This window comes from Callorhinus ursinus, unplaced genomic scaffold, assembly GCF_003265705.2.
Source record: "Callorhinus ursinus isolate GAN/ISIS: 27379988/994484 unplaced genomic scaffold, GSC_fseal_2.0 scaffold42, whole genome shotgun sequence".
Taxonomy (NCBI): Eukaryota; Metazoa; Chordata; class Mammalia; order Carnivora; family Otariidae; genus Callorhinus; species Callorhinus ursinus.
The window spans coordinates 11,438,181-11,464,204 of NW_027397104.1; the positions used below are offsets into that span (position 1 = coordinate 11,438,181).

The following is a 26,024-nucleotide window of genomic DNA, read 5'->3' on the forward strand; positions in this document are numbered from 1 at the left end:
GCAGGCAGTCTTTCCACAGCGTTGCCTTAAAAGCCTACTTGTTATCCTGGAGGGCCAGGGCTCAAAACCTTGTCTCTAGATGTGAGCTATGAGCAAGGAGTTGTAGCTGTCCAGATGGTCATTTAAAATAGTGTGCGTTTAAAAAGATCATTTTTATGATAAAAAATTTCATCTTCTGTCTTTACATTTTCTGAGAATGTGAGAAAGGAGGAGTTGTTCCCGGGTATCTCTTCTCTTTCATTCCCTCCCCAAAGAATGGTGCTTAGCAATGCTACATGAATATACCCCCGTCAAGGATGGAGTTTTTTGAAACTTAATTTTTTGGTGGACCCGCCCATGATAATTCTGTCTTCATTAAATGTACCTCAATTCCAAACTTAGGACAAATAAGTCCATTTAAAACCACTCGAATACCAGTTGGGGTGTAATTTCCCCATCTGCTTAAAAAATCAGTTTGAATTACTGGTTAGTTGCCCTTGAAGAGAATCTTAAAAACGGTTTCCCCAGAGTCCTTTGAATTTTTCATTTGTGCTAAGCTCGCTCTTTCTTTGGAAGCTGACCTGGAGTCTCCATTTTGGTGAGCGGGTAGAAAAGCTTTCCTGGATCTACTTTCTCATCTGGATCTTTGGGTCTAGAAATGGTGACTGTTTGGCTGGATGGACTGGAACATTACTGCATTTGTTTTGGGTTATTCTTTATGACAGGTTTGTAGGAATGTTGATTTAATACTCCTCAGGTGGGGTGTGTGTGCATACTTAGAGAAAGTTCCTTTGGAAATGCGGGAGGAAAGGGAAAGAAGGAACAAGAAGAAAATTTGTGTCTGGAAAGTAATGGCTGGGGTGGGGTAGAAAAAATGAAATTATGAAGAAACATTACATCCAATTTGATGTGATTCTTCTGCTCCCCCTCCCCCCTCCTTGAGAGAATGTTTGCGTTTGTGTGATCAAACTGGCCCCTTATTGCCTATTTGGGTAACTTGGTGCTGCCACCTTTCGGGGAATTAGGTTTTTTATTTACCCTTAAAAGACAGCCTGAGGCATTTAAGGCCCCCCATTTTCTCTGTCTTTGGGTGTTTCCTTCACTGTGTAGTATTTGCTCTTAGGAATCAGGTCAGCTCTCTGAACCTGTACACACTGTTCCTATGGATGAAGAGAATTTTAGTTTTAGGGTATGCTCCTGGAATAGCACAGGTAACCCCAAACTGGTAAGTGTAGGCTGAGCCTGTTATTTACTACTGAACCTTATTTTCTAGGCTAAGAATGCGTGAGTTGTTAAGAGTTCCTTTTTTGGTTTTTGTTTTTTGGGGGGTTGGTTGGTTCTGGTTAATGCTTCTTCACGGGAGAAGCAAGGTCCTTCTCTGCCTGGGTTTTGCACTTTTAGTTATGACCTATCTCCTGATGAGATATGGAACAACAGTGCTCTAAGCGACGTTTCTACTACCCCATTTCTTAATCCACCCTTTTGGATCTTTGTTTACAGACAGATATTCCTGGCTGAATCCTTGTTACCACTTCCAACCATTCTAGCCTTCTATGCTTTTCTGGTTGACATTATAATTTTTAAAAATACTGCTTTCCATCCTCCCCCCGCCCCTTCTTTTATTCTAGAAGCAAGTCCCAAGTTTTCTTTAAGGACACAACAAAGCCAGAATACCCCGACTTCTAAGCTGGGATCAACCTTTCTTTGATGGGGGGAAATTTTTTTTTAAACCTGGGATACTTTTCAGACAGTAGCATGGCGCAAGAACACCACAGTGGCACATTACTCTTCGTGTTTTTTTTTTTTTTCCCCCAAAGGACTGGATATTCCAAAATAGCATCTTAAGACTGACTTTACTGTTAACCTTTTTGATAGATTGGTCTGCATGGTTGGGTCAGTTCTTTTGCTCTCATTTGAAGTCTTACTAAAGCTACCATAACACATTCTTTTTATCACCTTTGTCACCAATAATGTTTGGAAATAAGGGAGACTAGAGACCCATGGTACTTAGCCTGGTCAGGTTATTATAATTATTTTTTTGATGGCATTTGGGAGGGCTGTATAGATGAGATGGTATGGGGCTTGGATGGTATGCCACCCCGTGGAAAACCAGCCCATAGCTGTCTACTTCAACTCTTTCTTATTCTTTGGATATTCAGCTGGAAGGCCAATAATCACAGTAAGCTACCACATTTGAAGTTTGGTTTTGTTTTTAAACATGAATACTTGGTTGGAAGCAGAACTGCTTTATGGGCATATAATGCAGTCTTAACCGCTCCCCCTTGAAATTCTTAAATTTTTGAACAAGGAGACCTCTACTTTCATTTTACACCGTGATCCACAGATTATGTAATTTATCCTGGTTAGAGTCTTAATCGTTTAATATTTTTAGCTGCCAATACTGCTGTTTTATGCTAATATATTATAGAACTGTTTGAAGGCCTTATGCACCGGTGATGCCACACCCAACTCTTGAATTAACTCTATAGAGAACATTAGCCACACAGAATGTTCACTTGCTTTGGCCAGTTTCATTTTACAGATGTGGAAGTCTTCACTGGTTCTGGTTACTCACAGAACGCACGTGTTGTGTACTTTAATGCCAAACTCATTGTTTTATATGTTTCTAATTTGGGAAGAACATTTAAGTTCTATTTGATTTTTAGATACTAATTGGTTTGCGATCTTAGTTGATTTTTCTTTTTGATTTTAAGTAATATAAATCTGCTAAGCAGAAACAGAAGGTGCTTAAGCTTGAAAGGCAATACTTTAAGGCTTTTGTATATTAAAAGATACATACACATTTTATTATGGTTTAAATAGCATTGGTAACTTTTGGAATCTGAACTAAAAATAGGAATTAGTATAGTAAAATCCTATGGTGGTTTTATGGAATATGCAGGAAACTTTTCACTAACAAGAAATAAACAGGTTTGGCTTTCAGCATGCATGATGCCTATCATAATTTTAATTTTAGTAAGATCACAGGAGAATATTTTCTAAGAGAATATGACTTTCTATATCTCTAGCCTTCTATTTTGTCTAAGACAAAAACGAAAGGCGACTCTTCTGTAATGCTGTAGAAGGTGCATTCCTATAGACATCTTCCCTTTAGTACCAGTGCTACCTGTCCAGAGATTGGGCTACATTAAAATATCTACTTCTGGTAAAGGTATTATTTTCTCAGAGTTATAGGGGTTAGGTTCTGAATGCATCAATTTCATCGATACTCTTAACTATATTTCCCCTTTGAGTGTTGCTGAGTAGTTTTGAGTGATGACATACGGGTTTTCCTTGTAATAAATCTTCATGCAGAGAAGGATGGGTACTTTGGGAAGGAGTGGGATGGGTAAAATAACCAGGGTCATAGGAATAGGTGGCAGGAGATTAAAACTGAACCAATTTGGAGGTTGCATTATTAATTGCAAGTAACTTTTTTTTTTTTTGAACTTGCACTTTTATAGAACTTGTGTGTTATTTCCATATCTGACTTCCACTCTGTCAGTTTGACTGAAAATGTATGGCAAATAAGGTTTGACAGGCAAGACCCCATTTCCTACTTTTAGAGATCATTTATTTGGGAAAAAAAAAATTGACAGTTTTTCTCAATAGGCTTATTTATTATGAGACAGTTAAATGATAGTTTTTGTTTTAACATGTTGAGGGTTTTGCTTTAGACCAGATAAGTTCTGAACTCCTGCGTTGAGTATCTGTATATTTTTTTCCTTGTCTAATCTAATAGTGATAGATTCATAACAGCCTTTTCCTTTGATTTAAAGGAGTCAGTCTCATAAAAAAAGAAACGTATATTCGACATGACTAACTTTTCTTTTCCTACAGAATTTTCGTTGTAGGCTCTTCATTACCGGAGATGATTACAGCAACTTTAAAGGTTGCATTAATAGAATATCACAAAAATCTGTATGTTCATAAATACCAAGCAGGTTAACATTTCAGTATGGGTTTTTTTTTTATTTTGCTTTTAGTTAGCAGTGGTCGAACTCACTTCAACCTTTATTAGACATTTTCTTGACTAGTTTTATTTCTTTGTGTGAATAGGGATTCTCAGCTTTCCTGTATCTTTGTTACGGAATTCCTGTAAAATTGAATTTTCTTGTTAATACCGAGTTCTGAGTCTCTTTGAGCATCTGAAGAAAGCTGTGGGCCCTCTCTCCCTAGAGAAATGTACGTACACTGAAATTTCCATACAGTTTTTTACCATCGAGCCCTCAGGATTCAAGAGGATTAAAATAAGGTTCTGTTTGGGAAATAGGACTTCGAGTATTGGAGTTGTCCTCTATACTGGTGAGGGCAGGGGGAAGTCATTCAGATTAGTTCTTGTCTGCTGTAGCCTTAGCAATGTGGGCTTTTCGTCGAAGGCAGACACTAAGCTTCCTTGTCTCATAGTTTGTTTGAAAATCCATTCTAATTTTGTAAACAAATATTACACATGTAAGGTCTTGTGGTGAGCACAGTGCTGCCAGTTTAGCTACTGAGTTGTCTTGCCTCGGTAAGTTTTGTCACTTTAGTTGAAATTCTTAATTTAGCAGAGCCAGGTGGAATATGCTATAGGCTGGAAGCCTGAAGTTTCCGTTGTCTGGTCTTTCACTCAATTACTTATGTCCTGGTTTCTTAACCTTTTTGAGTATAAAACCTTACCCTCCATATCTCAAGGACGAGGTGACGAGCATACTGAAATATGAGATTTTTTTGGCAGTGGATTGACAATGTGTACTGAATTGGAAAAGTGGTAATCGGTGGTTTCCATTGATTAGTTTTATATATTTGGCCTTCAGTGCGTTATTATGAACCATAATTTTTAGTGATTCTTTATAACATACCATCATATGCATATTTCTGCCATGGAGAAAGAGAAAATTCCCAAACTGCAGGGAGGTTTTGAGAAAATTGTGCCTTTGAACATTTCAGTATGGAAATAGGTATAAATATATCTATGATGATGGGATTTGGAAGGGAAGTTTAAAATGCATTTTTCTCTGGAAAATATAAATAATGTTAAAAAATTACATGTGAAATTATGAGAATTTAGCCAGCTAACATTCCAGGAATATAAATGTCTTAATTTAAATATTCCATCTTTTTTTCAATGAGAAATCAGATTTTTAAATTTAAGCATTTAAATTAAAATAATCAGTCCGTATTTTCCTGATTTGAATTTTGTTTAATCTCTTATCAAGAATCTATTCCTCTACATCACAAAATGGAGTTTACTTAGAAATACATTTTTTTTTCCTGTTTGTTTCAATACCCTCTCACCACCCTAAGTGAAAAGTCATTGATGGATGCCCTGTCAAGTAAGTTATTGGAAATTGTTCACTTGTTCAATGTTTAAAGGATGTTTAACACTTTTTTATTCTTTGGGCATCATGTGTGGTGTATCAGAAGTACATGAGGTATTTCTCAAAGCAAATAGATCACTGTGTATTTGAAAATAAATTCAGTGAATTGGGTAAGGTTAGGAAAATATTCCTGGAACTGACTGTACTTGGTTTTGAGTTCACTCTGAGCTACTTTTGAAAGTCAATTTTTAAAAATGTCACGGATGTTGCTTCCCTACTGGAGGCACCTCTGGTGATGTGAGGATCACCCACCATTATTGCAGAGCTAGCTAAGCTGTTTTACGTATACAAAGTTTATTATAGAGTGAGCAAGTTTTTATAACCTATTCCCAGCTAAGGTCTGTTTCCGTATGCGTTTACTCAACACCGCTTTCTTTCCCTGAGGTGCTACTTACTGGTTGCTGGCTTATTTTGTTTAAACCCCTGGGGCCCTTTGTGGCCTATGGCTGTGAATGACTCATGGACTTTTCCCAAATACTAGGTCATCAGTGCTTTTGACTTTCATCATTCCCCACCATGGTCTCTGGAAGGAACTTGATCTACCCACAGCCTTCATCTCTTCTGTTCGACACCTCTGTGCTAGCCCTCTGTCCTTTAGTCATCTGTCTATGCTTCTGAGCCCTGCAGTAGTTCTACCTCTAGCCTGGCAATTCTGGGTCAGGTGCAACCTAGGCACTTGTCTCTTTATTTTTTCATTTGGCTTGCACCTTTTCATTGGCTCTTAAGCATTTTGTTACATTTTACTCACTGAAGAATATCTTCTGTGACCAAGTGAATTGCAGCTATTAGAGGACAAAAAGGAGAAATGGGTATCCATGGACAAATTGTTTCTGCCATTGGTCCGAAATGATGGCCAGAGGTTGTATATGGTCTGTAGTTGTTTCATTTGGCCTAAACCATTTTTTTTTAAAGAATTTATTTGAGAGTGAGTGTGCGTTGGGGGTGGGGTGGTCAGAGGGAGAGAATCTCCAGCTGACTCTGCACTGAGCATAGAGCCTGACATGGGCCCATTCCCACAACCCTGAGATCATGACCGCAGCAGAAAGCAAGAGGCAGATGCCCAACCGACTGAGCCACCCAGGTGTCACTGGCCTAAAACATATTTTTTAAACAAAGTAGTGAAGTGTTGATTTAGGTGCTGGGAAATATCATATAAAGATCTAGAACCATATTTCATGTCTCTTGAAAAGTTGGAAGGGTGAAGCGACATATTTGTCAACTGCATCCTTCATGTGGAGCATGATTTGTTTCACTTCTGAATAAATTACTGCCTGGCCTTTGTGGTATTCGAGTTATGACTTTGTGACAGTTCCTAAGTCTATGGGAATTAAAAAGTTTACTCAAATATAAAGACAAAGGCAGGAGTGCTTAATATTTCATATTTTATGATTGTGTTTGTAAATATTTGAATTATGTTAGATCACTCCATATGATTTTAGATTTCTGTGGTCTCCTTTACCTCATTGAGAGAAGTCTCCTTTAATCTCTGGTCTAAAGAGACTTTCTTCTTCCTTTACAAGATGTACTTCTAGCAGTTTATCTTACCTTTTCCCCCTCTTCCTGGGATTTTAGACCTGCCCCTACCGGGAGTGGGAATTTTTTCCTGCTGGTCACCTGCTTGTATTCATTCACATGCTTCGGGGTCAGCAGAAGTTGCCTTGGTACTGTGAAAACTAATAGGATGTTATGAGCTGTTTAAAAGAGGCCCGTGGCCCACCTGCTAACTGCATTGCTGATGGTGTCAGCTTAGAATAAAGACATTCTCCCTTCAGATTGCTGGAAAAAAGAGCTGATATGAGAGGTTACCAGGTGTGAGGTTTATGTGTGTTTGTCTCTCCTCGTTCCCCTGTTATTTTTTTCAGCCTTCAGCCTTTTCTGCCCTTCTCTAGAAACAGCAGGACAGCTTCAGCAAAGCTTTCTCCCATGTGTGCAGTAGAGCAAGCTGATGCACCAGCAGAGGTAGAAAAAGGGTCCACATACCATGTTTGGACCAATGCTGTAATTTTTTATTTTTTTTAACAATGAGGAAGGTGGATATTATTCATCTACTCCTGAGCATAATAGCACAACTTGAATAGCAGAGAGCAGCTTTAGTGTGTGTTAATGTCTAGTGAAATGAATGCAGATGAATGATAAGTAGGTAGAAAATGTCAGTGTAGAGCCTTCCTTTTGGTGACTTGATGCACTTAAATTTCTAGTTAACTTTTTGTTCAGCCTGGCAAACAGATACAAAGATCTCTTTGATCAACCTAGCACTGATGTGGCACGTGAGGACAGAACAATGCCTATGAAGCCCTACTTTCCTGGCAGCCACTTGAGGTAGGCCAGTCATAACGAGGAATTAGAATATGTCCCTGTATTGAACATCTTAGCAAAACCCTTCTGAATAATAGGAGTGTGATGCTGGCAGTTTTAAAAATTTGTGCAGTCTCCAGCCCAGCCACTTTTTTTTTCTATACTTGGGATGTGAGTAAAAGTATATGCTTATTTTAAAAACCTAATTTTGAAATAACTCGTGTATATCGTTTTGAAAAAATTATAGGTGTATTCTGAACTTTTGTTTTTAAATGCCTTTTTTTTTTTTTTTAAAGATTTTATTTATTTGAGGGAGGGAGAGAACGTGCAGGAGAGTGAGCTCGGGCAGGGGGGAGGGGCAAAGGGAGAGGGAGAAGCAGACTCCCTGCTGAGCAGGGAGCACAATGTGGGGGTGGGGGGGTGTTCAGTCCCAGGACCCTGGGATCATGACCTGAGCCAAAGGCAGACGCTTAACCGACTGAGCCACCCAGGCGCCCCATGAATTTATCTTTGAGAAGCACTTAAAGAGAACTCTTGGTACCAAGATTACCAGTCCTCTTTTCCTTGATTATATGATTCCTTTCAGATGAATATGTTGCTTATTTTGATATGCCCTGGATCATCTGGTTGAGGGGCTCTTAGGGTGTCTTGGTTGTTGGTTTGGGTGAGGAATTGAGAATTGGGGGGAAAAAAAGGGTGTTTTATCTCCCTAAAGGTTGAAAATCATTGCGATGGAGCTTACTCCTATTCGGTAAGAAAGGCTTTGGTATAGATGGGCTGTGGTTGACTTGGCGTGTAAATCTTATCCAAATTCATCTAAAGTTTTTTTAGTTAAAGGATTTTAAAAAGTTTTCAAGTTTTTTGTGTTGGGACTGTGCTCGGAAGCCAGGAAGTTGTATAGTATTTATTATTTTGTCACATGTTATTACTAAATGCTAGATACTGAGAGGGCTTTAGAGAAAGTTTATAAAGCATCCTTGTTCTCATATTTGGTCTGTCTGCTTAAGGAATTGAGGCAGAAAATGATAGAAAATGATAATTTAAAAGATTCCCCCGGGGCGCCTGGGTGGCTCAGTTAAGCGACTGCCTTCGGCTCAGGTGACGATCCTGGAGTCCTGGGATAGAGTCCCACATGGGGCTCCCTGCTCGGCCGGGAGTCTGCTTCTCCCTCTGACCCTCTTCCCTCTCGTGCTCTCTCTTTCTCTCTCTCTCTCAAATAAATAAATAAAATTAAAAAAAAATAAAATAAAAGATTCCCCCCCCCCCCAGCAGTTTAATAGTGTTTGAGAGATTGAGAAAAGGGACAGATCTCTGTAGTCTGGGCATTCAGGATATGGCCAGGTTGCTGCATATTACTTTGGGGATGGAAATGTGTAGCTTTTCTTGATCTGTTTTGTGTGTATATTTATTTACTTTGTTCTGGATCTCCCTCTTCTCTCCACTTCCTTCCATGTCATTTTTGTTTCTTTTGATTTTCTTTTGTGGTATGAGTATTTCCTGGCTTGTCAGGAGCCCGGTCACTGGTGAAGAATATTTATGCGCTGCAGAACTTGCCAAGTTTTAAGTTGTGGCTGGACAGAGATGCTCTTGTGACTATCTTAATTCTGCTATTGTCCCGGAAGAACAATCCCAGGCACGTGTGTGTGTGGGGGGGTGCTACATAAAGCCCCCGACCTGTCCCCCCATAGTCTTCTCTCCACAGCATGCTGTACCAACATCAAAAAATAACATTTTTTTTGTAAACACCTGGGAAAAATTCATAAGGTTAAGATGTTTCTTTGGGGCCTTCCTCTTAGTATAGTTCCAGTAGTAGAAAGCAAGTAACAGGTCAGAAGCTGAAATGCTTTTAACCACACTGATCTGTACCTTTTCCTTGAGTCTTCCCCATGCCTAAGACCGTATCTGCCAAGATCATGGGTTCTCAGGACTACTGATTATAGCTTTCTCTTGCCAGTTCTTGGTATTCCCAGGTCTGTCTGTTGCTTTTCTGCATTAGTGGCATTTATGTTACTTTTTTTTTTCTTCTGAAAGGTGACCAAACAGCCTTTTACATGGTGCTTCATCTCCTTGGTTTTCTGGAGAGGTTCAGTCCCTCAGTTGGAACTAGCTCTTTGGGTATAATATGTATTCTTCCTTCTTGGACTTTAAAAAAAAGAGTTTGGCTAACTTATGGGTATTATTTTGTGGACAGTAGGGGGCAAAGTTTGATTTGAGGGTGAACAACATAGTTTGTGATCTCAGAAAAATGGCTAGATGTTTTCCCCCTTTTGTACAACAGCTTCTTCTTCCCTTTTTTTTTTTTTTTTTTTTTTTAATTAGGCTCCAGGCCCAGTATGGAGCCCAGTATGGGGCTTGAACTCTGAGATCAAGACCTGAGCTGAGATCAAGAATGGGACACTTAACTCACTGGGCCACCCAGGCATCCCCACCCTCTTTTTGTACAACTTCTAAAGTAACTTCTAAATTATTGCTTCTTAAGAATGCAATTAGGGTAAGCAACCTTGTATTAGTCAGTTTGGCAGTGTATTGGGAGGGGGCAGCAAGGAGCTGCCTGCTTTTAGTTGCTGACAGACCTGTTAGGACAGAAAAACAGTAATTGAATGTGGTGCACCATCCAGAACGATGGAACCAGGAGATGAGAGCATTGCCTCTAGTAACAGTGATGGTGCCCAACCTGTCTGTTCGTCCAGAACCTTACCACAGCTCCCTGGGGATATTCAGTTTATAGATGAAGAAAATGAGGCTCAGAGGTTAGGTGGTTTGCCTAAGAATTCAACCTACCCCAGGGGAAGTAGAACCTAGGTCTGTGACTCTTAGTTTGGTACCTTTTCCATAAACTCCAAAATGTTTTTTCTGCCTTTCAGAGTTCTGCTTGTTGTAGCTTAAGATGTCTACGGCCAGGGAGTCAGATCCAAGAGGCAGCTTAGTGACTGTTTCTCATCTCCAGGCTTTATTGTGTTTAGTTCCTTAGTAGTGGAGCTGTTGTTACCTCTTTTTGTTTTAACAGCTTCACTCTGGTCCCTGTAGCACCCCCAGCAAAATGCCCACCCTTGTTTCCCCAGAGCCAGGATTCTGACCTTGCATTATTTTAGGTCTGTGGCTAGGTGACTTTTGGAAGGATTCCATCACAGGCTGGTGTCTTCCTGACGCCAGCTGGCAGTCTTGACTTGGAGGATTACTTTTTGGAAGCATATGAGGTATGGATTGGTTATTTTCTATAAGCAAGGGAATGAAGACACTGTCTCCAACTTATTTTTGGATGCTGCTAAAATCAAGAAAAAAGATTGAAATACTGTATGTTTTATTCCCAGTGAAAGTGACATTCATATAATCCCAGCTCATTGTAGTAGAGAATCTGTAAGGGCTGTTCCTTAAACTTGTTAAATTTCTTTTTTTTTTAAATTTTTTTTAAAGATTTTATTTATTTATTTAATTGACAGAGACAGCGAGAGAGGGAACACAAGCAAGGGGAGGGTCAGAGGGAGAAGCAGGCTTCCCGTGGAGCAGGGAGCCCGATGCGGGGCTCGATCCCAGGACCCTGGGATCATGACCTGAGCTGAAGGCAGCCGCTTAACCAACTGAGCCACCCAGGCGCCCCAAACTTGTTAAATTTCTGAAACTAATGTTTTCCAAGTCTGGTGGCTTTTAGAAACACCACTATTTTTGTTCTGAGAAAAATAGTTGCAGGTCAGGTGTTCAATAGGATGTATAATGTCCAAACTTGAATCAAGAAAATATCCACCCAGTAAAGATTGTTCTTGATTCACCTTGTTTCTCCAACTTAACTGTCACAAAAATTGGTTGGAGGGAGGATGGGGAATATAGGTTCAAGATAATCCTTTTGGTCTTCCCTAGAAAAGGGATTATTTTAATTTTACTTTATTTCTTGCATCACGTGTGCTACTTGTTTGTAGTAGAAAATTAGCAAACATTTGTTTAATTCACTTGAATTCAAAGTTTGGAATAGAGAAGATAATTTACAATAAAAGTGAGATAATGCAGTGCTTGAAACTTACTGTCAATTGAGAAAATCTTTTTTGAATCTCTAGCTAAGCCTCAAATGACAGGTGATCTTATTAAAGTTTTTTTTTTTATTAATGTGACTGAGAGAGAGAGAGAGAGAGGGAATATGAGCAGGGGAGAGAGGCAGAGGCAGAGGGAGAGGGAGAAGCAAACTCCTCGCTGAGCCAGGAACCTTATATGGGGCTCGATCCCAGGACCCTGAGATCATGCCCTGAGCCGAAGGCAGACGCTTAACCATCTAAGCGACCCAGGCACCCCTAAAGTTTTAATTACTACAAGAAAATATTAGTAAAAACTATCGCTTTAACAAATGCCATATTTCTTCAAATCTTAGATTTAAAGTTTTTTATATACTTTTTGAGTGTCAAATATCTGCTTAATGTAGTGATTTTTATTTCTCTCAAAGCTGTGAAATTAGTGGTGCATCTTTCTATGATGTCTTAAAATTGAGAAGCTGAAGTAGCTGCACATTAGCATGTTCTTTGGTTTCTTATCCCTGTGTGTATTTTAGTCCTTGTAGATTATAAGTATTTGTGCCCTGTGAAGCTGGTGTAAGCCTAAAACAATAAAATAATCAAATTGTCTCTACATTACAAGCAGGTGTCTCTGGTGTAAAATTGGCTTAATAGGCAATAGACACAGCAAAGAGTAGAAAGTGCAGTCCTGCCAAGGATGCTTCTTACTCTTGAGCCAAAATTTGGGACATCACAATATGAAACGAATTAAGATAAGTCTTGAGAATTCAAAGCTGTGAATAGCTTTTTACATCATTTTAACTTATAGGACACTACAGTCTTAAACTATGACTTTGATGAATATGTACCACTTCTCTTTAATTTCTGTGGTTTTTTTTTTTTTTCTCTCTTCTCTTGGCCTAGACTATCAAAGATTTTGAGTAGAATATTTCTGTAATTCCCCAGTTCTCTAAGAAATTCAGAAACCTACAGAGATCCAGGGACTTGTTGTCAAGTCTTGGGTGTCCTATTTTATTTTAGTTTCCCTAAGGACTTTTGTGGAGATTTCTCCATAGGAGTTTTTCATTATCCTTTCTTTCTCTTTTCCGTTCTCCATAATTACTTCCTTTGTTACGTCTAACAAAATGAAGCAGATTTGGTGATGGTTTCTTAAACAGCTCATGAATATTTGAAAATGTTCACTATATATATGTGGCTTCTTTAAAACTTGAAACTTCTCTAGACCTACACTTTCATAGGATTTATGTTTTTATAATTGTATTTTGCCTAGCCTCCTGATCTTACTGGTATTTTGCTATTTTTGATTGCTCACCCATTCACTTTTTTGAATGTCGATCAACCTTTTCTGCCCTGCAGTAGTTTAAAAACAATTTTTTTCTGGCCTCTGTATGTGAACATTTATTGATTTCTATGCAAAAATTCATTTTAGTGTTTGTATTTATACTGCTCATCACACTTACATAGTGAGATATAGTGGTAAACATGATGTAGTCCTTGCTGACGTGAAACTTCGTGTTTATTCAAGGAGACACATGTTAAAGTTCTAGAAGTTATTGTTTGTAATTGTGATTTGTTCTATGAAGGAAAAGTCTCTGGGGCTCCTTAGTGTGGAGTGGTCAGGGAAGTTCGTTTGTCATTTTATCTTTCCTCCTGTCTACTGTCTCCTTGTGTTACTCTCACAAAGGTAGGCTTTTTAGTTTTCAATTTTATAGACATTAGTCTAGTATATTAGTATAGTATAGTATATTAGTATAGACATTTAATTTTATAGACATTAATTTTATAGACATTTTATAGACATTAGTATATTAGAAAAGGGTTTTAAAGTTGAATCTTCTTTTCCCTGATCAATTCATGGTCCACTTTGGGTCCCAGATCTGGGCCCTTCTGCCTCGCTTGTATTCCGCTATAGATCTGGCAATTTTTTTTTTTTTAAACAGCTGAGACACATTTTAATGTTCTCTTTAGGACAATAATCAGGCAGCTTTCACACTAAAAACTATACCATGAATGCCAGTTACAGCAGTGAGACCTGTGTTGTCTGTATCCTTTATTTTCTTCACTCATGGCTCTGAAAAAAATGCTCTCTGATTTTGAAGTATAATTTATCAGTATTTTTTTGGTAGTGTTTTCCCAGTATATTGATTGAGGTGGTAAAAACTAAAGAGGAATGTCTGTTAAGCTTTTTGTTTGCCTTAAAGTACTGTACTCACTCAAAATTGTAGCTTGTCATTGATTTAATTGTTTGGTTAGTTTATTAATAAACTTCATAGAATCCTTCTCTGCCAGACCTTGAACTTCCCCCCCATTTCCTCACAAAGGTGTGTTCCTCCCTGTATTCATTTATATTTAAACTAAAAACAAATACCATAATAATTTGGAGTTGTCTTTAAAACATTTGTTGGGATGGCAGAGGCTTAGGCAGTTGTCTTCAATGTTTCTACAAAGAAATTTATTGAAAAACACTCTTTTGGAAATGACCTGAGTGGCTTTTGGGCAGTCCCTTACTCTTAAAGGGCTCTGTATGTAAGAGATTGGTAGAGTCTGGGAGATGGCTCTGAGCATTCAAAAAAACACAAGGAAAAAAAATGAAGAGGAAGTAAATTCTCCATGTGGCTCAGTTTCTCATCCACACACAGATGATCAGAACTGAGCAGTACAGTGATCTATAACATGGTATTTTAAAACAGTATCTTACTAGCTTATTACCCTTATAAATATATATTTATAACTCCTTAGTTCCTCAGAGAGGTGGACTCTGATGGCTAAAACAACTGTTTCCCCTTGTTTTTAATATTACATGGTTTTTTGGAAGGCAATCAAAACTTTAAATCCCTGGTAGTTGGTATCTTCTAGAACTGTGTAATTTGGCTCCTATAGCATTTTTTTCCTATTGAATCTTATTTTTTCAAAGCGTTTAGATTTTAGTCCCTTTTTCCTGAGGTGCAGAACGAAGCCATTGAAAATAGGCACAATAGCCTCCATTCTTTTTTTTTTTTTTAAGATTTTTTATTTATTTATTCATGAGAGACAGAGAGAGAGGGGCAGAGGGGGAAGCAGGCTCCTAAGGAGCAGGGAGCCCGATGTGGGACTCGATCCCAGGACCCTGGGATCACGACCTGAGCCGAAGGCAGATGCCTAACCATCTGAGCCACCCAGGCACCCAATAGCCTCCATTCTTGACTGAGGGAACTTGGAGAGAAGTAGAACAGTTTTAGTTCAGGAAAGGAGAATTCTAATGCTACTTGTGGCATTACTCGGACAGCCGGGTGGAGAGTTAAGGGAAGGGGGGGGTGGTTGGGGTGACAACTCTCCCACTGCCTTGGGTGTCTGGTCTGTTCTTAATGGCTCCTTAAATTAGTTTACACACACACAAAAAGAGTTTGTACTTTTGGGACACTTCTTAAATGTTGTTTTCAACTGCATTGGCAGCTCCTTGATTTCAGTGATCCTGTCTTATAACTGTATTCCTTGGCTGTAGTAGGTCTTGTTCTATTAATATCAAGATTAAAATGATAAAATTACACATGCTGAAGGTAAACACTGTATACGAGATTTTGTGTACGTGTGTGTGTGTGTGTGTGTGTGTGTGTGTGTGTGTGTGTTTTAATGGTATACTCTGCTTGGTACCCAGACTACTGTGAAGGTGCCATCTATAAAATACATACTTTACCAGCTGGAGTTAATAAAAATTTTTAATGTTTAAACTGTGAGTGTTTTGATGTTTTTATGTGAATATTATTTATTACTATACAATAGTAATTAAGTGCTAGATAATAGATAATTTAATATTTTAAGATGATTTCGGTATTAAGAGTGCTGTTCCTCTTCATCCATCCCCATGATTAAGATTTCACTGTATCTATTTTCAGTCTCCGAGCCGGTGACTTTAACAATTTACTTGGACCACACAGGAAAAGGTCTAGTGGGATGCTTCTTTAACCACGCTGGCTAGGCTGAGACTTTGCCTTCTACATGTATTTATGACCTGTTTTATACAGCTTCAAAGCATGCTATATTAAAAAGCTAGCACTGGGGCACCTGGGTGGCTCAGTCGTTGAGCGTCTGCCATCGGCTCAGGTCATGATCCCAGGGTCCTGGGATCAAGTTCCGCATCGGGCTCCCTGCTCGGTGGGAAGACTGCTTCTCCCTCTCCACTCCCCCTGCTTGTGTTCCCTCTCTTGCTGTCTCTCTGTGTCAAATAAATAAAAATCTTAAAAAAAAAAAAAAAAAAAAAAAACCTAGCACTGCTTCAGGACTGGACCGAGAGGGTGTGTTTGCTAGGATTAAGGAGGCAGGCTCTAGGGATGACCGCTGGGCCCATCATTTAATAGCAGTGTGAAACCTCCTCTGGCTCTCGGGAAGAATGGCTGCTTTCTGCTCTGCTCAACACCGAGTCTTTCTGGAAGCAGACGGAGAAGTTGAGTGTAAGGTGGATGCTTTCATCATGGAAGGCTAACTTTAAGAAGGGTTATTGCACTGGATATTCCTTTGGTTTACCCTGGCCCCCGCACACATGCACATACGGTCCAGGGTACAGCATCTTGTACTGTTCTGTTTTAAAGCAACTCATTTTAAAGCTACAATATGTTAAATGGGCAGCCCTTCGTTGAAGGCCTCCAGTGTGTTGGCAGCTTATCAGCGGCAGGGTTGTGATCCTGTCACTTTTTGCTAATGAAGGCTTTTATTCAGCTTAGCAAATCCTGTCTCCTGTTATCATCCATTTTTTTCAGATGGTAAACTTGAAAGGGATGTTTGTGACTTTTTATTAATTAGTAGCCATCAGGTTGCTTTGGTCCTTGCTCGTGATAGCCATTTAGCTATATTTCTTCTACTGAGACACAGCTTGTCCTAAACTAGGAAAACCCTGATATGATTAGAATCCTTTTTTTGTTTGTTGTTTTTGAAATGGTTATCTTTCCTCTCAGGTAGCCATTTCCTCCAGTCTCCATTTCAGTTCCATTTTTAAATTCCTAGCAGGGGTTTTATCAGAGCATTTACTTTCCCAGTGCGGCAGTTTGACTTCCCAGCACTTGTTTGTTTAGTTCTGGGCAGCACCAGAGAAGAAGGATTTTGTCTTTGTATTTAATGTGTGTTTCTTGTATATAGCAAATTCAAGGACGCCAGAGAATGTTAGAGCTGGAAGGGCCCTTATGCACAATAGCGACCCATACCCTGATTTTATACAAGCGGAGCTAATGCTAAAGATGTGTTGCTTAATGTCTTATGAATAGTGACAGTGGTTGGAGTCTCTGGACCCATGGCTGGTTCTTGGCTTTTCTTTCCTTCTCCCAATCCCTTTCTTCTACATTGCTGTATTATTTCAGTTTCATTTTTAAAATGTAGGCGATGCCTTGGAGGGATTACAAATTGATTAAGTTTTTAGAGGGCTTTTTGGCAGCAATTAGTATAATTAAAAATGCAAATAGACTGTGAACCAGCAATTGCTATCTTTAAATTTATATTTTTGCTCTCTTGTATAAGTTATTTGTTGCAAGCATTGTTTAAAATCACAAAACCCTGGAATGTTTATCAGTAGGGAATTGGTTAAATTAAAACCATTAATTGGTTAATTAAATAACAGGTTTCTGTTAATAGTCATCTATGAAGAAATCTCTGTGTGCTGATATTTAAGTGTAAAAAGCAAGGTGCAAAGAATGTTCTATCTCTATATTAGAGTATCTGCTTTCCTTGTCTGTGCTGGTATACATTTTGTCTTCATTTTGACAGTGTTCAAATTGCTAATGAAACTGTTAATCTCTGGGATATGGGTTGGAAGAATTAAAGACTTCTTTCATTTTATATGGTTTAGCCGTTATGATCTTTTTGCATCACCCATATATTTTTTAATTCCCAAAAATATTATTGACATGTAATTACTAATTCAAAAGATAATCCCCTTGTATTTTTCAGAGCATTTTAATAAATTTTTAATATCTACATCTAAACTGTTGAGTAGTGTTCGGTGCCTGTGTTGTGCCAGGACTCTGGCTGTTCAGAAGTAGAAGGATATGAATGCTGTCCTCCAGTTGTTTAAGTCTGGCTGACAACCCCCAGGCAGGAAACGTTGAGGCATTGAGTATGGAAATGTGGGTTTGGTGAGGGCTGCTGCCTTAGGTAGTTGGGAAAGTAGGTAAATGTCAGTGGCACTTGAAGGGAGATTTTATATAGAAGAAAGGAGACTTTTTCTAGGACGAAAAGAGGGGGTTACCCATGATGTACTCATAGCATACTGAGGAGATCGTTTTTTGACTGTTGGAGGATGGTTGGGTTTTCTAGAGGGTCTTGAAACCCAGGCCGAAACGTTTCCTTTTGTATGGTGAAGGGCATTATGAAACCTTCGTAGTAAGGGGGTGGTAGAGAGAAGCCTTGAGAGAAATCAGACTGGGGACAATTTTGTAGGATTGGCTTGGTGTGAGGAAAGCTGAAGTAAAGGATAAGGGCCGACAGGATGGAAGCAGGAGGAAAAGAGAACATGGTTTTCTGCCTCGTGATGGAATTGACCAAATGAAAAACCACTTCTTAGCATCCTAGGTACTCTTTTTAGGAGATCATCGTTAACATTCACAAGCATTTTTTTTTTTTTTTTTTTTAAAAGTTTTTTTTCTTATTTATTGAGAGAGAGAGAGAGAGAGAGAGAGAGAGAGAGAGAGAGAGAGAGAATGGTAGAGAGCATGAGAGGGAGGAAGGTCAGAGGGAGAAGCAGACTCCCCGCCGAGCAGGGAGCCTGATACTGGACTCAATCCCGGGACTCCAGGATCATGACCTGAGCCAAAGGCAGACGCTTAACGACTGAGCCACCCAGGCGCCCATTCACGAGCATTTTCTAAACCAACCTAAGTAGGCAACACTTAACATCATTTATGTTGCTTTATAAAGTGTCTTTCCTGAGAGCCGGAATATAAAGGTATATTCATGGCTTCTGTATTGTGGGTTTATAAAAATTCCCTATCAAAGGAAGTTGACGTGATTTAAAAAAAGTACTGGGCATAAGAAGTAGTTTACGTCGCCCCAGGGCTGGAGGAACATCCCTTTGAGAGTGGGAAGAGGAATAGGAAGCTTTTCTGAAGTTCATCCATACATGCTAAAGGAATTCACTATAAAGTCCTTTAAAAAAAGAAAGCTTACTTAGCAGTGAGTTAGACCAGTGTTTCTCAAACTTTCTTGTCTTAGGACTCCTTTATAGACTAAATTATTGGGAACTCAAAAGACCTTTTGTTTGTTTAGGTTATGTCTATCAATATTTGTTAGAAACTGAGAAGGTTTAAAACTATCTTGTAGTTCAAAAAATAATAAACCTATAACATATTAACAAAAATAACCTTTTAAAGGAACTCCTGGGTGGTGTACTTGGTGAGCGAGCATCCAACTTTGGCATCCAACTTTTGGTTTCAGCTCCGGTCTGATCTCTGTGTTGTGGGATCAAGCCCCGCATTAGGCTCCGTGCTCAGCATGGAGTCGGCTTGGGATTCTCTCTCTCTCCCTCCACCCCTCCCACTTATTCTCTCTCTTTCTCAAATAAATAAATCTTTAAAAAAATGTTTTAGAGATGAAGGATATGTATATTTTTCTAAAAAAAAAAAGTGGTAAGAGTGGCATGGTTTTACATTCTTTTGTCCCTTTTAATGTATGGCTTAATAGAAGTTAGCTGTCTTGTCATATTGCACCAGACTGAATCAGAAGCAGATGCCACACATCATATCTAACCTTTGGAAAGCTCTGTTGTACATTTATGAGAGAATGAGAAAAAGGTATTGTTTTCTCCTCCTGGATCTATGAAGAGGTCTTAGGGACCCTTAGGGTTCCCAGGCCACAATTTGAGAACCACTGGTTTGTATTAATGCCTGCCTGGAAGAAATAGGGCAAGGCTCATTTAAGCCCTAAAAGACAATTTAGAATCTGTATTATAGGGAGGAAGTAGACAGTCATCTTTCCAGGGGAAGTGTAAATTTTAAGAGTAAAGGCATGGAATTAGAGAATAATTAAATTTGAGATTTTGCTGAGAATGAAGACCTCAGTGTTGTGAAGTTTTAGGAATGGTCCAAGTCTTGGTTCTTATTTTCCTTACCTAAAAATTGAGGCCGTGGACTAGTTGTCAGAAGTCCCCTTGCAGGACTAACATTTTATGATTTAGTCACGTGTTGTCTTTGTTGTTTTTATAGCGCTCTCAACACTTTATAAACATGCACATGCCAACACATCTGTGTAACTCACAACTTGGAGCACTTTGGAAGGTCACATGAGCTGAAAATGCACCTTGGAGTAGTTCACCTAAGGCATCTCCTTTTTCGAACATTGGAATCATTGCCCCAGTTTGTTTGTTAAATAGAAATTGACTAAATGGTACCGTGGGTGTATATAGAATCTTAACCTCTTTTGTCAGCTGTTGAATACACCTGCACTATTTTTTTTTAAACCTTCCACTGCATTTATCCCACTCCCCCCCAAAAAGCCCCCAGGTAGTTCTAGGATTAGATGGGTAAGGAGGAGGCAGGGGTCCATTCCAGGTTGCTGTGTTTGTTGGGAGAAGAAAATGCCACAGGAATCCTTTCCCTCTTAAATTGCAAAATGGGGTTGTTAGTGGTGAGGAGGTGCCCGTTCACTTTTCTGTGTATGAGTCCACATTTGTTTAATATTCTGATAGCACTAACTTCTAAGTTTCAAATTGGCTGTTTAGTCCTTTTCTGCATTTTAATTTGGATAACAAATTCCTGAACATTATGTTGTCAACTATTGAGACCTTCATAGTGCCATACCTGATCAAGAAATACTCATACCAGTGGCATCTAGCATTCTTGACGATGTTGATTTCTGTTTAAAACAAATGTTCCTTCGTTAGGATACCTCTGTTCGGTGGTGGTGAGAATTCTTGGTATTTTGGAGTTTCAGGTTGTAAGAAATTTACTTCTCTGGAAACTCTGAAGTCTTTGATGACAAAGAAGACACTTTTATATTCTTTTGTTTAAAAGATTTTATTTATTTATTTGACAGAGAGACACAGCAAGAGAGGGAACACAAGCAGGGGGAGTGGGAGAGGGAGAAGCAGGCTTCCCACTGAGCAGGGGGCCCGATGCGGGGCTCCATCCCAGGACCCTGGGATCATGACCTGAGCCGAAGGCAGACGCTTAATGACTGAGCCACCCAGGCGCCTGTAAGACACGTTTATATTCCTTGTACACAGAATTTAATATTGAATGACAGTAAAACTTTTATTTCCTTTGAACACAAAATTCAAGATTAAGAACATTAATCACTTTTTTCATTTTGGAAATCACTTGTGGCTTGTAAAAAATGAAATCTTCGATCTGAGAAAATTTCTGCCTAGTTTAAAAGAAATAAGGCAGCAGTCAGTTAAAAAAATAAACAAATAAAATTTGAGCCTCTTTCCACTAGTGCTTCTTTTATATTTCTTTTGGGCTTTTATACTTTATACACTTTGAGGTGTCTCTGGGTAAGGGTATCTCTAAAGGCAAAGGGCTGTTTGGAGATATAAAGTCTGTAGGGCAACTGCATCAGTGTTACACAGCTCCAAATTGAGGTGGAAAGTACAAATGGAAGGAAGAAAAGGTTGCTATACAGTTCACAATATTTAGGCTTGAAACTGGGTCCAGCTGTAAGGTTTGTTGGTATGTAATGCGTTTTGATCTGAAAAGCCCAAATGAGGTGTTCTTGTTTTGGAGCAGGAGGAGAGGGATATTGATGCCGGTTTTCCTGTGGCTTCTGTTTAATAAATGAGGATGAGATCCTCTGAGGAGATTTAAAAAGCATATTCCTTGTCCTTGAAGGCACCCGTATTGAGAGAAGATAGATCTAAATTAGTATTTGAATAAGAATGTCAAACATCATAGGCTTCGCAAACTAAATTTTAAAATTTAGTTTGAAATTTTTACGGCAACTTATTTTAAATAAGTTTGAGTTTTTCTAATTTTGTAGGATCATTTGCCGGGAGGGATTCTGTACTGATTCTGCACTCAGAGAAAGCAGTACGGAATCTCAAGTGGCTTTCCACTCTCACACTACTTAGACTACCAGTTAACATTAGTAAAGATTACATCCTTTGAACAGCTCTTAAAATTTCATTTTAGTTTTTTCAGAAAGCCTATGAGGCTGCGGTCTACTTCACTTTCCTTGGATGAGAGGAGAGACAGGGAGAACTTGTACTAGAGGTTACAGGTTGATGTTGCTGAAGCATGCGGCCCTTTGCTCCTTCTGGTCTAGCGGAGCTGCTCTCTGGTTGCACCATCTCTGGTTGTGAAGTGGCCCCTAGGAGCTGACAAACTGGTGACACCTGCCAGTGTTAGGTAAGTTGAGAGGAAGAAACAGGAACCTCTTCTGGTTTAGAACTTGATTGTTACACTGGAGATTAGGAATTCAGGGTCCTTATTTAAGTCCCTCAGCCTCTCTAAGCCTTACGGTTTCTGATCTACAAAATGAGTGATACCCGGGACACAAGGTTGATTGGGTTGCTGTAGTAAACTCTCAGAAGCAGTAGCTATTTTCTTTTCTCTGTCCTGAATTGGAATTTTTTGGAAGACTGAAAATACTCCCTAATGTTGATGAGATTATTTTGGGAGAAATTATTTGACTTTAAGTCTCTGTTTCTACAATATTTAGACTCCTTTGAATCTTGCATAAAGATCACATCTGTCCTCTGAACCATAGAGCCTTTGGACAACTAAGTCAAAGGCGAGAGCTTGAGTTAGATTTGTGGGGAGATGTCTCACAGCTTTTGGGAATGGAAATAGAATGGAACACCAAAGAGCTTAGATTTCTCTTTGCAGTGATAAATAGAGCCCTTTCCCGTTTTTCTAATTCTTTAATAGAATTCTTGCCCAACTGTGTGTCTCCTGTTTTGTGTATTAGGTCTGTAAAGAAGCTTAGTCTAGCCAGAAGGAACTTGGGTGTGGTAAGGCAATTACAGGCTCTCAATAGATGATGCATTAATTAGTGATCTACATCCCTTTCAAACTAGGGTGTTGGCTGCTGGGAGTAGCAGGGGTTACTATTAAGCATCAGTGACTAAGAATTAATCTTATTTAGCTGGAAATGGGGATAGATATTGTAATTAGATGTGCGAGGCACAGGGATCAGACTTGAAAATGTAGGCCCTCAAATACTTGTTTTCCCCACCCCCATATTGTAGGGTGAAGGTAGGGTACAAAATTTTGTTTTGTACTGCCGAAGACCTGGGTCCTATTAGCGGTTTGACCCTGAGTGTCTTAGGAAAGCTTGTCGCTTCTCAGAGCCCGTGGTTTTTTTATATACAAAATGTGGGATGGGATAAAGCGTAGGGTTGCTTTTCTCCTTTAGCATCTGATTTGCTAATGTTAGAACCAGGGAAAGGGCTGGATGCTGTTACTGATGACTTTTTTTTCTTGTCTAGAAGCATTCGGTGAGAGTTAAGTACAGCTGTAAGTTTTAGGCTTTTTGTGGGCAGTTGTTTGGAGTTGTAGATGAAGAAATCTAAATAAAAATGCTATGAGATTGTGTTAGGTTGTGTTAGGGTTTCTACTTTCAGATTATGCCTGTCATAATTGGATAATAATTAGCACTTCAGAAGGCCATTATGATAAAGGTTTTAATAGTTCTTCTGCCTTTCACTTTACATGACCACCACCTAGGAGAAAATTTTGTGCACCTTTCAAGGAAGAAAATAATCAAGTTTTGGATTTAAGAATCTAATTGTTAAGTCTTGATTAAATGATGCCTATTAGGTTGTAATTCTGTCTATCCATAAAAAAGGGATGTTAGCAGATTTCATTACGGGGTTTCCTAAAGCAGTCTTTTAAGATAATGAATTTTAATTACATACATGTGCCTGGGAACCATTTTAAGCCATTGTGAGGGGAAAAATGGACAAGGCATATTGAAAAAAAAAATGTTCACCTAGGTTTGTAGCTTTTAGCTTGTGCTTTGGAAGGATCCATCAGAACAGAAAAAAAAAATCAGACACACCCCCCCCCCGCCCCCATCTCCCTCTCCCCACACATATATCTCTACAAAGGCTCCTGAATCAACATTCCTTCTTTTATATGAAATGTTACAATAACATTAATCAGATGTCAAAAGAATAGGGCATAGAAGTGGTTGTATCAGCCTCACCTGGTGGTGCAGGGCACTGTTCTAAGCAATCTGCATTCTTTCTCTCAAGTTCTCAGAACTCTGAGGTTGTAGGTGAGTCAAAATTCCCCCATTTTACAGACAAGAAATTGCAACCCAGGGGAGTTTAAGTTACTGGCCCAAAGATCCAGTAAATGGCGGAGCTAGAGTCAGAAGGTATGCAGTGTGGCTCCAAGAGTACACGATATTAACTGTACTAGAATTCTCTGTGCCCGTGTGTTAGACCTCAGTTGTGGATCAGTTGGCTTTTGTAACCTTTATAGCATTGATTTTTAGGAAAGGTCTCCATGGATAAAAATAGACCCGTAAGATTTAGTTAGAACCTTGTACAGAAGAGACACAACAGGTAGAGGACAGCCTTGGCTCTGCCACTCCTGCCTGAAACCTTCAGCATCTCCCTATGACCTGCAGAACAGATTTCAAGCCCTTTTGGGTACTCAGGATTCTCCATTCTTTCCCAAATGTAATGTCCACTTTATGAACTAGTCAGAGATTTTTTTCTTTTCCCTTGAGCGTGGTCAGTGAATTCTTAGCCCATACTTTTTGTTCATTCACGCATATCATGGCAACCTTGAATCTTAACACATGCTGTCCTTTCCAATCTTTTCTCATCTTATCTCTGATGAGTTCTGTCATTATCCCCTCCTTCCCTGCAGCATCCTGATTTTTCAGTTTTCAGTTCCCAGTGCCTGGCATTCAGGGCTCATTTAAGTGTGTACTACATGAGGCTTACCTTATACATGAAGATGACTTACACATTTGTTAGTTTTTGTTTGTATTTATACTGCTCCTGCAGTGCATTAGGGACTTACTCACGGATCATGTGTTTACTTTGGGCTGCTTATGTTTTAAGATTGAATTTTAATGATTTTTAGAAAATAGTTCTTTTGAAGTGCTTTTGTTGGCTGTATTTTTGAAACAAAATTTTTTTTTTTTAACAGAATGAAGGTTCAGTCTTAGGTTTAAATAAAAGTAGGATTCATTCTGAATTTTGTTTCATTCCCCCCCCCCCCCCCAAATCTTAAACTGTTCAAATCCTATTGTTAACAGCTCAGGCCTCAGCTGGGCAGATAGTATTCATTGTACAAATCAGGACATTGAAGCATAAAGGTTAGGTTAATTCAACCTTTGTCCACTTAGCTAAATTAGCTGCCATGTCCTTCTTGTGAGTTGGACTCCATGTCAACCAGTTTTGCTTTCCATCCCATTTCTCATCTTTTATGGTTTGCTGTCTATCAAATTGCAACCTTATTATTGGCCGTAAGGAGAATGGGGTTTGATGAATTCATTCCATATTGTATTCCATAATGATAATTGAATCAGTAGAGCAACCTATACAAAGGACATAGGGAAGTGCAGTTCTCATAATGTTTCTTTTTCTGTTTTTGTTTTAAAGATTATTTATTTGACAGAGACACAGCGAGAGAGGGAACACAAGCAGGGGGTAGTGGGAGAGGGAGAAGCAGGCTTTCTGCCGAGCAGGGAGCCCGATGCGGGGCTTGATCCCAGGACCCTGGGATCATGACCCGAGCCGAAGGCAGATGTTTAACGACTGAACCACCCAGGCGCCCCTCATAATATGTTTCTAGTATTTGGGATATTATTCTTCGTTTTAAAGAGACTGAATTATAGAACTTTGATTAAATACCTTCTTGTCCAGGGAACCAAATCTGTACATAGATTTGACAGAGATAGTGTCATGGCTCCCTGTAAAAATGGTAAACTCTGAATAACTTTTTATAGGAAAACCATTGCCTTACTGGGGTAAATTACAGATCTTTGGACCATAATAACTATATAGCGGAATTATAATCTGGCAACTTTGTGGGTTTACTGTTAGAGTGTGAAACTGTTTTTGCCTTTTGGCAGTATTTTGCTTTCATCAAGATGATCCCAGCTTTCATTAAGCTTTCATCTAATTGAAAAGATTGATTTTTGAGTAGGTGAGACTCCTTTCATGTAAATGTCTCAAAGGACAGAGTATGGGTCAAATCACTCTTCAAATAGATGGTAATTGTGAGGAAGAGGCTTTTAAAATGGAGATAGCAAGTTACCCAGAGCTTATTGGAACTTTTATATGTAATAAGCTTCCACATTTGTAAATCACCGGAACTGTAGTAACCCAGTGAAATCCTGAGACCAAGGCTGGAACCAGAGTTAGGCTTTCACTTTTATCACCCTTCTAACACCACGGTCTTGTTTTGAGCACTCCTTCTGTGGTGGGACCTAGAAAGTTCATCTTTCTTCCTTAGGTTGCTGAAGTATTTTACTC

The 26,024-nt window shown here is 39.1% G+C and overlaps 1 protein-coding gene across 11 annotated transcripts in view; it reads left to right on the forward strand.

Moving 5' to 3' along the window:
• ELAVL2 (ELAV like RNA binding protein 2) overlaps positions 1-26,024 on the forward strand; it is a 163,879-nt gene that overhangs the window by 30,329 nt on the left and 107,526 nt on the right. The window lies entirely within an intron of this gene.